At 40.3% G+C, this 12,089-nt stretch overlaps 1 protein-coding gene across 11 annotated transcripts in view; it reads left to right on the top strand.

Moving 5' to 3' along the window:
- Nucleotides 1–12,089, top strand: part of FHOD3 (formin homology 2 domain containing 3) — a 416,636-nt gene that overhangs the window by 17,151 nt on the left and 387,396 nt on the right. The window lies entirely within an intron of this gene.

The following is a 12,089-nucleotide window of genomic DNA, read 5'->3' as shown; positions in this document are numbered from 1 at the left end:
CACAAATATCTTTAAAATCTAGACCATCTCAGTACTGTCAGGATAAAAAAGTTACTGCATATGCCTAACAGCTGAAATCTTTAACCCATTGATGCTTTAGTTCTCCAGAGGAGCTGTAGGTCTCACTGGTTGTGGCGCAGGCTGGCCTCTGACTGCTTCTCCTATAAGAATTGACAGGAGGTCGCTGGGGACCACATCAGGTGTTAAACCAAGACTCAAGCTAATGAAGTGAGTCTGCTAAAATTCAAATTAATTAAAAACCACCCAAACAAAAATGTAGGTGGCGTTTAGCTTGATGTGGCCTTACACCCTTGTCATGTGGGCTATCTCCTCCTTGCTGACAGCTCTCTGGAGGAGAGTGGCCAGCAGCACCTTTATAGCCTGGCACTGTTTCTCGCTCACAGTTTGATTGGCACCTGACAGAGGTTGAGCTGGTTGCTGCTCTGGCCCCTGCCCAGGCAGCCTGTGGTGAGACTGGAGATGTGAAGGTTGCTTTTGGGACAGGGACCGTCTGTGCCAGGACCCACTAACCTCAGCTTTTCTGGCGTTTTGGGGGCCTGTGGTCACAGGCCATCCTTCTAGGTTGAGTGTAGCAAAGGGGTAGAAGGAGGGAGGCAGGCAGAGACCAGGCAAGGTCCTGAAACTTAGGATCCAGTGCCGGTGGTAGCCAAGATTGCAAACTGTCTGTAGGAGGACTTTTGCTCCCCTGGTCTACTACAGACAGGAAAACCAGCATTGCCAAAGCTAATGGGGGGAGCCTAATGCTGGGGTGAGAGATCCTATGTAAGCTTAAATAGCAAAGCTTTGCTTGCAGGATTTCTGTCTGTCATGTACTCGCAGCATTGCTGGCTTTTGTATGCAGCGCTGAACTCTGTCTTGTGGCTCCCCTCCAGTGTAAGGACAAGGTTACCACTTATATAACAATTGCCAAAGTATAGTAGAAATTGACTGCAGATCTATACTGTAGGCTGTTTACAACCCCCTACCCGGTTATTTAATAAGTAGTTTCTAAAGAAGGACTATATTTATTCATTAGTAATCAATATTTTCATATGTTTCTGGAAGGGCAGTCAGGACAAATGAACTGTGTGTATTAACTTTTCTATTGGTACACAGGGCTTGCAGTTACTCATCAGTGCAATTTCGTATCATAAACATTATGTCTAACTGAAAAAGAAGAGGGTAAAAGAGAAATATCATAGATTTCATTCTTGTACTGTTTCGTGCCCCAATAAACATAAAATCAAGATGTTTAATTTTTTGCTAGTGCAGCTCAAAATATGACTTCTTAAAATTAGTCTATTTAAAAAAAAATCATTCTGTTAAAGATTATCTTCTCTGAATATGTTCAGGGAAAACAGCTAATTGAGACAAGAACAAACTGCCTTCAGAGCTAAACAAATTTACATACTCTAAGCAAATCCTTGTAAGCTAGATTGCCAGAGCTTCCTACTTTGCTCTGAGACGCAGGAGGTATTGAAGATGATTCTGTGCAGATTTCTGGAAGAGCTGGGCTTATGGTGAGAATGAGAACTCAGTGTATAGCCATGACTATGATGAGATCCGACTCTCATTCCAGTGAGGGAGAGCGCTTACTTTTTTATTTGCTCCCTACAAATCAGGACCTTTATCTTTCCCTGTTTGGCATTTCCTAATATTTTTTTTTGGCAATCTGAGAAATCTGTGTGCGTGGAATCTGTCTGTCCCTACAGGTGGCCATGTGCAGTCGCAGTATCTTCTTTGGGAATTGTGCCTGTATATCTATGAGGAGTGGGAGATGTTGCTGCTGGAATAATCAGACAAGAGTATGTTAAATAAACCTGCGAGCCCAGTCTTGTATAGTGCTGCCCAAGATGGAAGCTGACATATTTCCTATTTAAGAAAAAGCATGTGATATTAATTTTTCTTTCCAGCATTGCTTGCTTAGAATTCTTGTGCTGCTCGCTGAGGGGAAAAAAGTCTAAAATAAGCAAAAGACAAAGCTGCAAAGAGAAGTAGTGTTCTTTTCTTAGATGGGTATGTAAGCCTTTACCCAGGTCTGAAATAGGAGTAGGAGCTCTCAGGCCTGAATGTTGGAAACACTTGCTGATAGCTTAACTGGGATCATGTTAACAAACTAAACAATTTGAGAGAGAAGATGGCTGATAACTGTGGTACAGAGACAATGTTAGCAAAGGTAGCTAGTTCCTGCGCTGGTGGGGAGAAGGAGGCGGCAGTTATTGCTTGCAAGACATTGGAAAGTTACCTCTTGATGAGGACAAGCAGAGGGAAACATGACATAGTGGCTACTGAAAAATCATGACCACCAGGGGTTATGCATCTTACTACTTAAAATATCTTTTATAGATTTTCACATCATTAAAGCTGCAGCAAGACTGGCCACTCAAAATAGTAATTTACAAGGCTTATAGAAATGGAAACAAGCCCTCATTTTAACCTACTTAATGTAATTGCAAGTGGAGATTGTGTATTTCTTTAATTATATTCATTCTGTCAAATTTTGCTTGCCTTAGTATGCCAAGGAAGGGTAGAGAATATGCAAAATACTTCTAAGATGCAAGGACTGGGAAGACTTAATTGCTGTTCGCTCTGTTAAATGATCCTAAATCCATCTGGTGTAGTCTGCACCCATAACCTATGGATACATTTATAATAATCCCATAAGCAACTTGTTGGAAAGAAAATATTCATGGCTGTCATGTAGGAAAAATAAGTTGGGACTATTAGATATCTGAGACATCTGGAAGGGCCATGAATTTCCTGGTGGAAAACCTTCTCAGTGAAACATCTGGGGCTTATTTCTCTATCTAAACCCAAATAACCTGAAAACTGAAGCATGTATTTAAATGTAAAAGCTAGCAGGACGTTTGCTCTACCAGCGAAGAGCAATGAAATGCTACAGAAAAAAAGGACATTAAAACCCCAACCTGAAATACTGCTGCTGTAGAAATTAAAGTATCATTTGCAAAAAAGGAAGAAAGAGTAGGAATGTCATCTTGTATGCATAGTTGCTCTGTGCACTGAAGTAACGCTGAGAGAAAATGTTTTCTGTGTGGTGTGTTTTTTTTTTTTTTGTGGAGGGGAAAAGTGTGTTTTTAATTTCTTATTTTAAACCTTCTTCATGCATGACAAAAAGGTGCATTCCTCTCCTGCTTTAGGATGATTGAGTCAGCTATTCCTTGCCTGGCCAAGCTGAACAACCATAGCTGTTGTTTTCTTTTTAATTGGGCTTCACAATGGCTTTTAGATCATCAGAAACTTCCTACTACTTAGGTTGTCAGCAGTTTTCCAATCTGTGGATCTTTGTTGTTGGCTTGTGTTTTGTTTGGGTTTTTTCCTTTGGGCCATTGCCAGGATGGGCTTGAATGTTGCCTCTTGCCGCCTTTTTTTTTTCCTTTCTCTTTTTTCCCTCTCCTGGAAGTGAAAGCTCAGCCAGAGGGACCGGAGGCAGGAGAAGCGTGGGTCTCCATGGCCACAGGGATGCACCAGGGCACCCAGGGTTGCCATGGCCGTGCATCAACCAACTACAACAGCAAAGCGCCTGTGGAGAATTTCAAACCTCTTTCCTCTTTCATGGACTGCCTTTTGAATGCATCCCCAGTACTCAGTCCTTTTTTTCCCCTTTTAAATAGAGCGGGGCTAGTTTATCAACAGGGGAGGGTTTGAGCACTGAAAACGAAACAAAAGGGTTGGGCCTTCTTGCATGTTGAAAGGACCTGTTTCTTATTTCACTGACATGCTGTTTGAGAGGATGACATCATCCCTGTGGAGCTGGTAAAGTTACACCGGTGTATACATTGTGAGGTTAGAATGGCACCAAAGACCTTGATGCTTCGCGAACTGCAATTGTTTTTGTTTTGGTTTTTTTAGTAAGGGTTTTGCCACCGTCCTTTTACTGTGTAGTATAAGACAGCAGCTTAACAAAGCGAAGCTACTCTTCCCACTGTAAGAATTGCTTTCAAATTAATTGGCAAACAAAAGTACCATGAATAAAATAGCTTTGTGCTTCGTATTTCAGAGTTTTTGATTGTAGCTCACTCTTGCTGGAGTGTGTGAACTATGTGAGATGCTTGTCCGTAGTGAATGAAACTGGAAGGATGAATAGCTACAGCTCCGAGGTAAACTCAGTTATGTTTTTGTGGTGTAAGAGCAGTTAAGCCCATACTGAAAATAAATTAGTTCTTGCTGTAATTCATAGTAAAATCAATACTGGAGAGAGTGAGTAATGGTTATTCTTTTTTCTTGAATGTGGTGTTTACTTGTTTCTGTGTTTTAGGGCTGTGCTGCTGTTTGTTTTTAAGTCAGTGAAGAGATACTATCGTGATTATAGAGGAAATATGGAAAGTGAGAGACATACCTGTCTCTCCCCTTCCTACTAGTTGCTCAAAATGCATGCTGTTTTTAACAGAGAGGAGAGTTTTTACATTTTATTTGAGCCAGATACTTTTTAATGAGATTAAAGCTACTTTATGGAAGGGAAACCTATTTTATCCATTGTTACTAGCTAACACGATGCTTTTTCTAGCATAAGGTAGTATATAATTAATTCTCGTATCAGAAGAAAGCATATACTTTTGTTTCCAGACTTTTGAGAATGCAGCAAGTACCAAAAGGCCATGTTTGGAGAGGAGGGATGAGCTTGTGACGAATGCCTTGATCTAAGGCTTGGGAGAACATTTGCTCTTTCTGAATGTGCCAAAAGCTTGCTGTTTTACGGGGGGGTTAACCACCTTAGGGTTGATTCTGTTGTGGGACATGTGACTTTTCCTGCTGCTTTAAATTTACTCCTAGTTTTGTTCCAAATTGCAAGTATTGGGCATGTTTCTCCATGTGAAAACCTTCAAACTCTTTTCAACTTTTAGTATTAAAGGTGTCTCCTCTACATGCAACCGTGTTTCCTTTATAAACCACATCCACATTTTCATTCAAATCTAAAACATAGATCAGTGTGTTTATTGTGGCTTTTTTTGCCAAAGTACAGTCTTCCATCACAGAGTTGGGAAGTCCCTAGTTTTATGAGGTGCAAGTATGGTGTTCCTGTACCTTCTGGGAAATGCCTAACCAACTAGTCCATACAGCTTCAGGACATACGTGTATGTGATAGGGTATTCCAAATTATTTTGCTACAGGCAGCTGTGAGGAGCATTTGAATTCAACCAAATGGTTATCAAGGCTTATTTATGGTACAAAATGTTACACCAGTTAATTTGGGAACAGAAAGCTGTGTGCAGTCTAGGCCAGCTCCTAAGAGCATACTCTTAAGGGCTAGATCCTGCCAATCCACTTAGGCATCTCTAAAATAATTTTGACAGCTTAGTCTTCAAAAGATGTCCACAGTGTCTTCCCCTTCCTCGCTCTCAGATATCTAAGGATTTGTTCTCCCATAGTACATTGGCTTTGGTGGCAAGTCAGCATCAGATGCTTCCAAACAGCTGCTCTGGGGCTGTTTTTACAGCTTGGTGCCCAGTTGCACTGCAAGGAAACCCAACCATTTGTCATGAAGGTAGATTGTCAAAGTGATCTATGCTAAAAGTAACCACAAGAAAATTGTTGCAACTGCTGGACAGAGGACTAGAGTACATACATGAGGCTATTGGCTCTAAAGTTGACGAGTGCCACCATGGCCGACGATGGCATTTAGGTACGTAAAGGTGCCATGTACGTTTGGTCTTGCAGGTGTCTGAACATTCCCAGCATCTTTTCTGCAGGCAAATCCATTTGGAATCGACAAGCTAGACATCTGTAAGTTTAATTATCAACTACTGCAGAAAACCATGTTCAGTCTCAGTGGGTTTGACCCGTGTTACCTATCAAAACTGCTACTTCTGGTTTATTTTGGTCATTCAAATGTTTTTAAAAAATGTTGGGAGCAAGCACTGGAAGCAAGGGCTTCAAGTGGATTAGTTTGTATGAGCTTTTATGCTCATAGCAAGGTACAGGCACATTGTGGTGGTTCTGTGCATAGAAGAAAATTGTAACTAAGGCAGCAATCTACAGTAGCTAATACCAGATGGTCTAGAGGGATACTTGAGTACCACCCTAATGGACCAATTTAAATAATAGATATTGGATGGCTGATGTCTTGAAGCATACATGTTTTATATGCTCTTACTTACAAGAAATTAGCCTTCCTATTCCTAGAAGTATTTAACTGCATTTGATCTCTAAGCTTTGAACTCTATGAGCTTTATTGGCCCATTATAAGTATTTAAGTATGAGTATTTAAGGCTCACTTTTAAACAGTTTTGTATGTCTTTCATTTACTTATTCCTTTGTTCTGAAAAAGGCTAAGAGCATAATTGACTTTTTTTCCCTCTCGAGTACCACGATCCTCTCTTGCTTTTTTCCAAACTGTCTCAGTCTTTTCATTCTCTTATGGCATCACCTAGTCCTTGCTGATACCATTTAGAGCCTGTCCACTGCCAAGAAAAATAGATCAGGAGTTTATTACTAAAGCCATTTGTTTCTAGTTATTTTCTCTCTATGCCCTTTGAAACAGGGTGATCAGAGTGTAAGCAAGGAATGAATACTGTTGAGATATGGCTGGTAATGCTGCATTCATTCTTTCCTTACAAACTTATATTTTACTTGTAACTGAGTTGGAGGGTATGGTTTTCTGTTTCAGTATTGTTCAGATGTGATCCTAATGAATGCAGAGGTTCTCTGTTGTTTGCCTATTCTAGTCCAGACAACTGTTTTAAAGCTGGGGGTTGAAACTGCTTGGCAGCTAATCAAACAAGGAAGAAGTGGATGATTAAAAAAAAAAATGATGAAGCATAAGTGCCAAATAAATTCTGCTCAAGGGTAGAAAAATCTGACTTTAGATCCCTCATGTGCTTTTATAAAATCTGAAAGTAGGAGTTAAGAAGAAAGTCTGCAGGGTACATGTATTTTCATGACTTTTTCAGTGTTCTCGTATTGAGTTTCATTCTCTTAAACTTTTTAATCATGCTCTTTTAATGAGTTCCCAATTGATGTTTCATTTTGAAACCACGAAGCCTTTAAGACAGTCTAAGTATTGGGAAGAGTTGATGACTGTAGTCATTAGAATATTGTTAGTAGACAAAGTCTTTCATTTAAACCTACAAGATTCAGGCTGTGTCTGAAAAATTATTCTGTTGACAAGTGCATGATGTTCTCTCTGGTAATCCTCCCGTGCCTTATTTTCTTTTGTATTTCACACAAACCCTTGGTGTGAATGTGTTTAGTGTATTTTCCTGTATCTTAACCCATGGGTTTGTGCTAGTGTTCTGTTTGGTGGTTTTTGTTTTTTCTTTTTAAGCTTTCAGGTAACTAACCAGAAGCCTTTGAGTCAGGTTTTGATTATAACAAAAGGCAATTTATCCTGGGCTTCCTGTTTCTTTTACTGACTCTGTCTTTGACTCTCATAAACTCCAAATCTCCCCTGTTTTGGCCCTCAAAAGTTTGAATTTTGCTAGAACTGCAGTCATTTCAGAACTACTACCTGCTCTTCTCTCTCTGAAGCGGTCTTGTTTTCCCCAAAACCTCTCTGCTCTGGGTTTCTAAATGGCCTGGTATCTTGTCTCTAGTTTCTCTGTTTTCCTTAGTTTTGATTTTTCATAGTGGAGGGATCATAGATGCAAATAACCTCTTAAATACTGATTCATGGAATATCTGAGGACTGACATTCCAGCTGCATTATTTTTAAAAGGGTACAGATGTGAGTCATATGGGTGGAAATGCAATCTGCACGTTAGGTTAGGAGTGGGTATCTTACTTTTTGTGGTATGTTGTCTAGTAGGTGTTTAGCCACTGTGTCAATCAAACCACCACTGCTGAAGATGGATTGCATTTATTGCTTACTGTGCCTCTGTAAATGGTGTGGGTGGTTCTGCAGTAGTGTGGTATTTTACTTTTGTGGTAGTGTAGTGAGCAACCTGTGGTGTCCCAAATGCAATAAGAGTAGCAACGGTGGAATCCTTAGAACAACCTGTGTCTTTTAACTGCTCAAGCAAGGTGGAGGATACTAGTAGAAACCTTGTTCTCGGGGACATGCATTAAGAATAAAAGGCTGCAAGTCATAGGTTCATTCTGCCACATCACTTCAAAAAATATTTTTCAAATATGAAGTACTTCTCAGTTTTCAGCTTAACAGAAGTACAAAAGAAGCCAGATGGAATTGTTTGCCACAAATTAAGTATGATTTTTGCTTTCCTGGACTACTACTTACCTTTAAAAGAATGATTTCTGAGATTTTAACTCAAGTGTTTTTCCTACACACACACTCTGAACAAAAGATTCCTCAGATGAGAAACTCCATTGAAGCTAATCCTTTCCCTCCTCCTCTCACTTTTCTTGACCTATTTCCTCCTTAGAGATTATTTCAATTTCCTTGGATACCTTCACAGTAATTCCAGCCAAATGATAATGAGAATGTGTCAGCTGTAGGCATCCCCTGTGTTTCAGCCAAAAAGCTGTATATACTTCTGAATAAAGGATCCTGTTCTTATGGTCACTCTCGTTTCTGTTCAGCTGAAGATGTGCTTAACCATGAAGGTGAGAAGAGCTAGCTCTTTGTCATCTTAGTTAGGAAAAGCTGAACACGGATGGGGAAAGGGAGTGGAAGAATCTAGGTGCCAAAAAGTTGATGACAGGATGCAGAGGTTAGGTTATTCTCATCCTGTAGGCTCATTGTGTTTACTGTGAGAAAACTAGAAAATGCAGTAGGTTTTTTGGGTTAAAGAACTGGAGAGTTTTTGGTCTAAACAATTTGACTTTGCTGAGTTCTACTGTTGGCTGTTTGGTTTGCGGGTCATCTCAAATTTAACTGATTTAACTTAAAATAATTGAATTAGGTGGGGGAGAAAGAGTGTGTGTTAGTTCCCTATGCAGCATGCAATTCTGCATAGTTTTTATTCAGAAATTCAATTATTTTTAGTGTTTTCAGTTAGCTTCTTAAAGCTTATATTAAATACTGCAATAACCCCCATCTCGTGATGAATTTATTTGGCTTTCTTGTTCCATGGTTGTTGACATTTTGAGCACTTGTATGCTTTCTAGCAATGCCTGTGAGGCTGCTGTTGGAAGCCATGGTGTCATATTTGGACGCAGATACTCTAGTAAACTAAATTGCTCCCTGTGGAGCACTGTGTTAAAGGGAATCACGAAGCAAAAGGTCTGTGAGTTAGTGACATAATTGTCTAAGAATAGCAACAGGTAGGCATCTACATGTTACGTTTTCGCTGCGGTGTGTTGCCTGTATTTCAGAGACTGCCTGAAATAGCAGTTTCAGAATTTTGAACTCTGAACTTCCTTTTGTTATTCTTAAGTCAAACCCATAATATTAATATAACAGCTTTCTGTGTTTGTTTTGAGTGTGTTTGTTATTTCAGCAGAATATTTTTATTGGCAGCATATTGTTCCAGTGGCTCTTGAGGATCTAATGTGGCATTAATGTTTCACTTCATGCACTGTATTACCTGACCCCAGCAGTATTTTGTGGCGTCTACCAGGCCAGAGATAAAAGCTGCTGTTTCAGACTAGGAGTGCAGGCTATGTTCAAAATACCAGAGCTTTCATATCAGAGTAGCAGTTCCTTTTAAAGTAATTGTGCTCTGATGGCCCTACGTGCGTAGGGTTGCGCAAACCCTTAGACTATACTTTGTGTGTAGGCATGGCTCCATCAGTGCTCCCCATTGTGTACAAAGCTCCCCAAAGTGTACAAAGTTTGTGAAGTAGTTTGACAATGGCAATTACTGTGCTAAAAATAAACCAGAGGTGCATTAGTATTAATAACTACTCCCAGAAGCTATGCTAATCACTCCTGAAGAGCTGCAAAATTGGGCAATACTGTTGTACATGCTAAATTACTTCTTATAATGTAAAGTTACAGATCTAACAAATCAGGTTGTGTTTGTTTTGTTTTTTTTTTCTCCAGCCTCTAAAAGAGTATGGAAGAGTGAGTTTGCCGGAGTTCAGAAACCTTGCTGACTTTTGTGAGCGTGGATGACTGAAGGGGGCACAGCTGCCTTCTATATAGAGCATGTGCCTAACCTTACTTTTAAAACTCTGACCTCACAAAAGTATTGGTTTTATTGCAATTTTTAAAGAATTTTTTAAGAAAATACTTTGAGTTACAAAACCATATTTAAAAAGAAAAAAGTACAGGGAGAAGGAGTATAGTTTTTGTTTTAAGCAATTGCAGTGGAGCTACTTGGAGCATAGGGACTTTGAGATCAAGACACAGTGATTGTATGGTAGGTTGCTGTCATACCTGAAGATGAAAGAAGTTCTTAGAATACACTGTTAATTTTGGGCACTAACATTTGGCTTACATACAGATTACTTGTTTTCCTTTCATCTTGTCAATGTCAAGCTTTTTACCTGAGATGGGTCATGTGGCATCGCTCCTGAGCTAGATGCTTTGGCCTTTCTCCATCATGTTGCCCAAAATGATGATGACTGGAACACCCATAACCATGGCACAGACCAGTTAGCACCTGCTCACGTGAGAAGGGAAAGACTGAGGCCCTTGGTGAGAGGGCAGTCGGTGGTGGCTCTGAAGCCAGATAATTATTCTGGTGGGATGGCTGTGGTCTGTGGGTTGCAATTAGACCATCCCCATTTTTCATTGCTCTGTGAGAACTAACAGTGACAGCAATCCTGTTACATTTTAAAGGGCCAGCTGTGTGCCAGTGCAGAAAATCTGCATCTGCTGATCTGTAATAAAATTTCAAAAGAATTAAGATAATGATGCCTTCTGAAAATAGCATGGTGGTTCTAAGTTTGAAGTTTGGCCTTGGATAGAAAAGTATTAAATATTGATTTGCGCCAACCAGTTTGTGCAGTTTGCTTTAGAAATATGGAATATGTTTGGGCTGGTAAGCAGGCAGAGCTGTCTTCCCCCCCCCCCCCCCCCCCTTTTTCCTGGGTAGAAATTGGTTTTAGTAAAGAAGAGGAGGAGATGGCAATGCAGGGCGAAAACTGGCATTCGTAGGCCTTGTTAACAGGATTGCCATTGCACTGGAAACAGCTGAACCAGAAGGGAGCGTATTTAAAAACTGTGTAGCTGGAGTGTGCAAATGTGTCAGGCTTGTGATGTGTAAAGCAAAACAAGGCTTTGGATTTAGAAAGGAAAAACTGAGCATAAAGGAACTTTGCTTTATATCGACCCTACTCTGCAAAGCATACTGTAGGTGAATAAGGAGCATGCCACCACTAATGAGAACAATTACCACCCAATAATGTGTAAATGAAAGATGCGCTAAGACATTTGAGTAAGATAAGGATTTTCCGAGTCTGCGTCAGAAGCTAGAATTGAAGAGGGATTTTTATTTCTGCAGCTTGATCCTGGATTGCTCTACTCTCTCCCTCTCTCTCTCATTCCCTTTCCCTGTAATTTTGGAAACAACCAAATGAGCAAAGTAATCTGTCCAGTAGCTCTAGCTAGAGTTAAGGGAAATCTGGTGAGAGTTGGTTGTACTTCCAGCCTAGTGGCTGCAAAGTCGAGTGGTTCTGGTCATTTGTAGTAGCACCAGTAAAGAAGCGTATCCTCCTATCTCGTAATGGAGGGCACTTCATCCTATGAATGTGATCCTTGAGCACTATCTGAACTAAATTTTTGAACGGTCCCTACCTTTATTTAAATGGAAGATAAAATCATGAGAACGTTTGGCTCTATCTTTGCACATGCTGGCTGCTGATTTGGTAACATCTTGGCATTTAGGAGAGATTTGTCCAAAATACGTTCTTCTGAATGGATTCTTGAGGCAGGGGGTTGGGGGTGAGGAAAGAGCATCTTTCTGTGATTGTTTGTTGAAAAATACAGCTCTGTGGTCTTTGAACAAACAGGGAAGAGGAGAAGCTTTTCTAATGGCTTGTAGCTCTCTGCTGTGCTTTTTGAAAAGGTGGGAGGGTGCTTTTAGCATTTCCCCCTTTTAACCTCTGCCAACCTACTGCTGCCTTGGGACAGAGAAGTTAAACCAAGCCAAAGGAAAGTTCACTTTGGATGTGTGCTAATCTAGCAAAGCCTTCTGGAGGAAGAGAAAACAGACTTCCAGGAATTTCTGTTGGCATGGTAAGGTGTGTGTTGCCTCTGTGTTGAATTATTTACCCACTGGGCTTTCCTA

Source organism: Aptenodytes patagonicus, chromosome 2, assembly GCF_965638725.1.
Source record: "Aptenodytes patagonicus chromosome 2, bAptPat1.pri.cur, whole genome shotgun sequence".
NCBI lineage: Eukaryota > Metazoa > Chordata > Aves > Sphenisciformes > Spheniscidae > Aptenodytes > Aptenodytes patagonicus.
The sequence above is the reverse complement of the archived record's forward strand: the minus strand, read 5'-3'. Positions and strand labels throughout refer to the sequence as shown.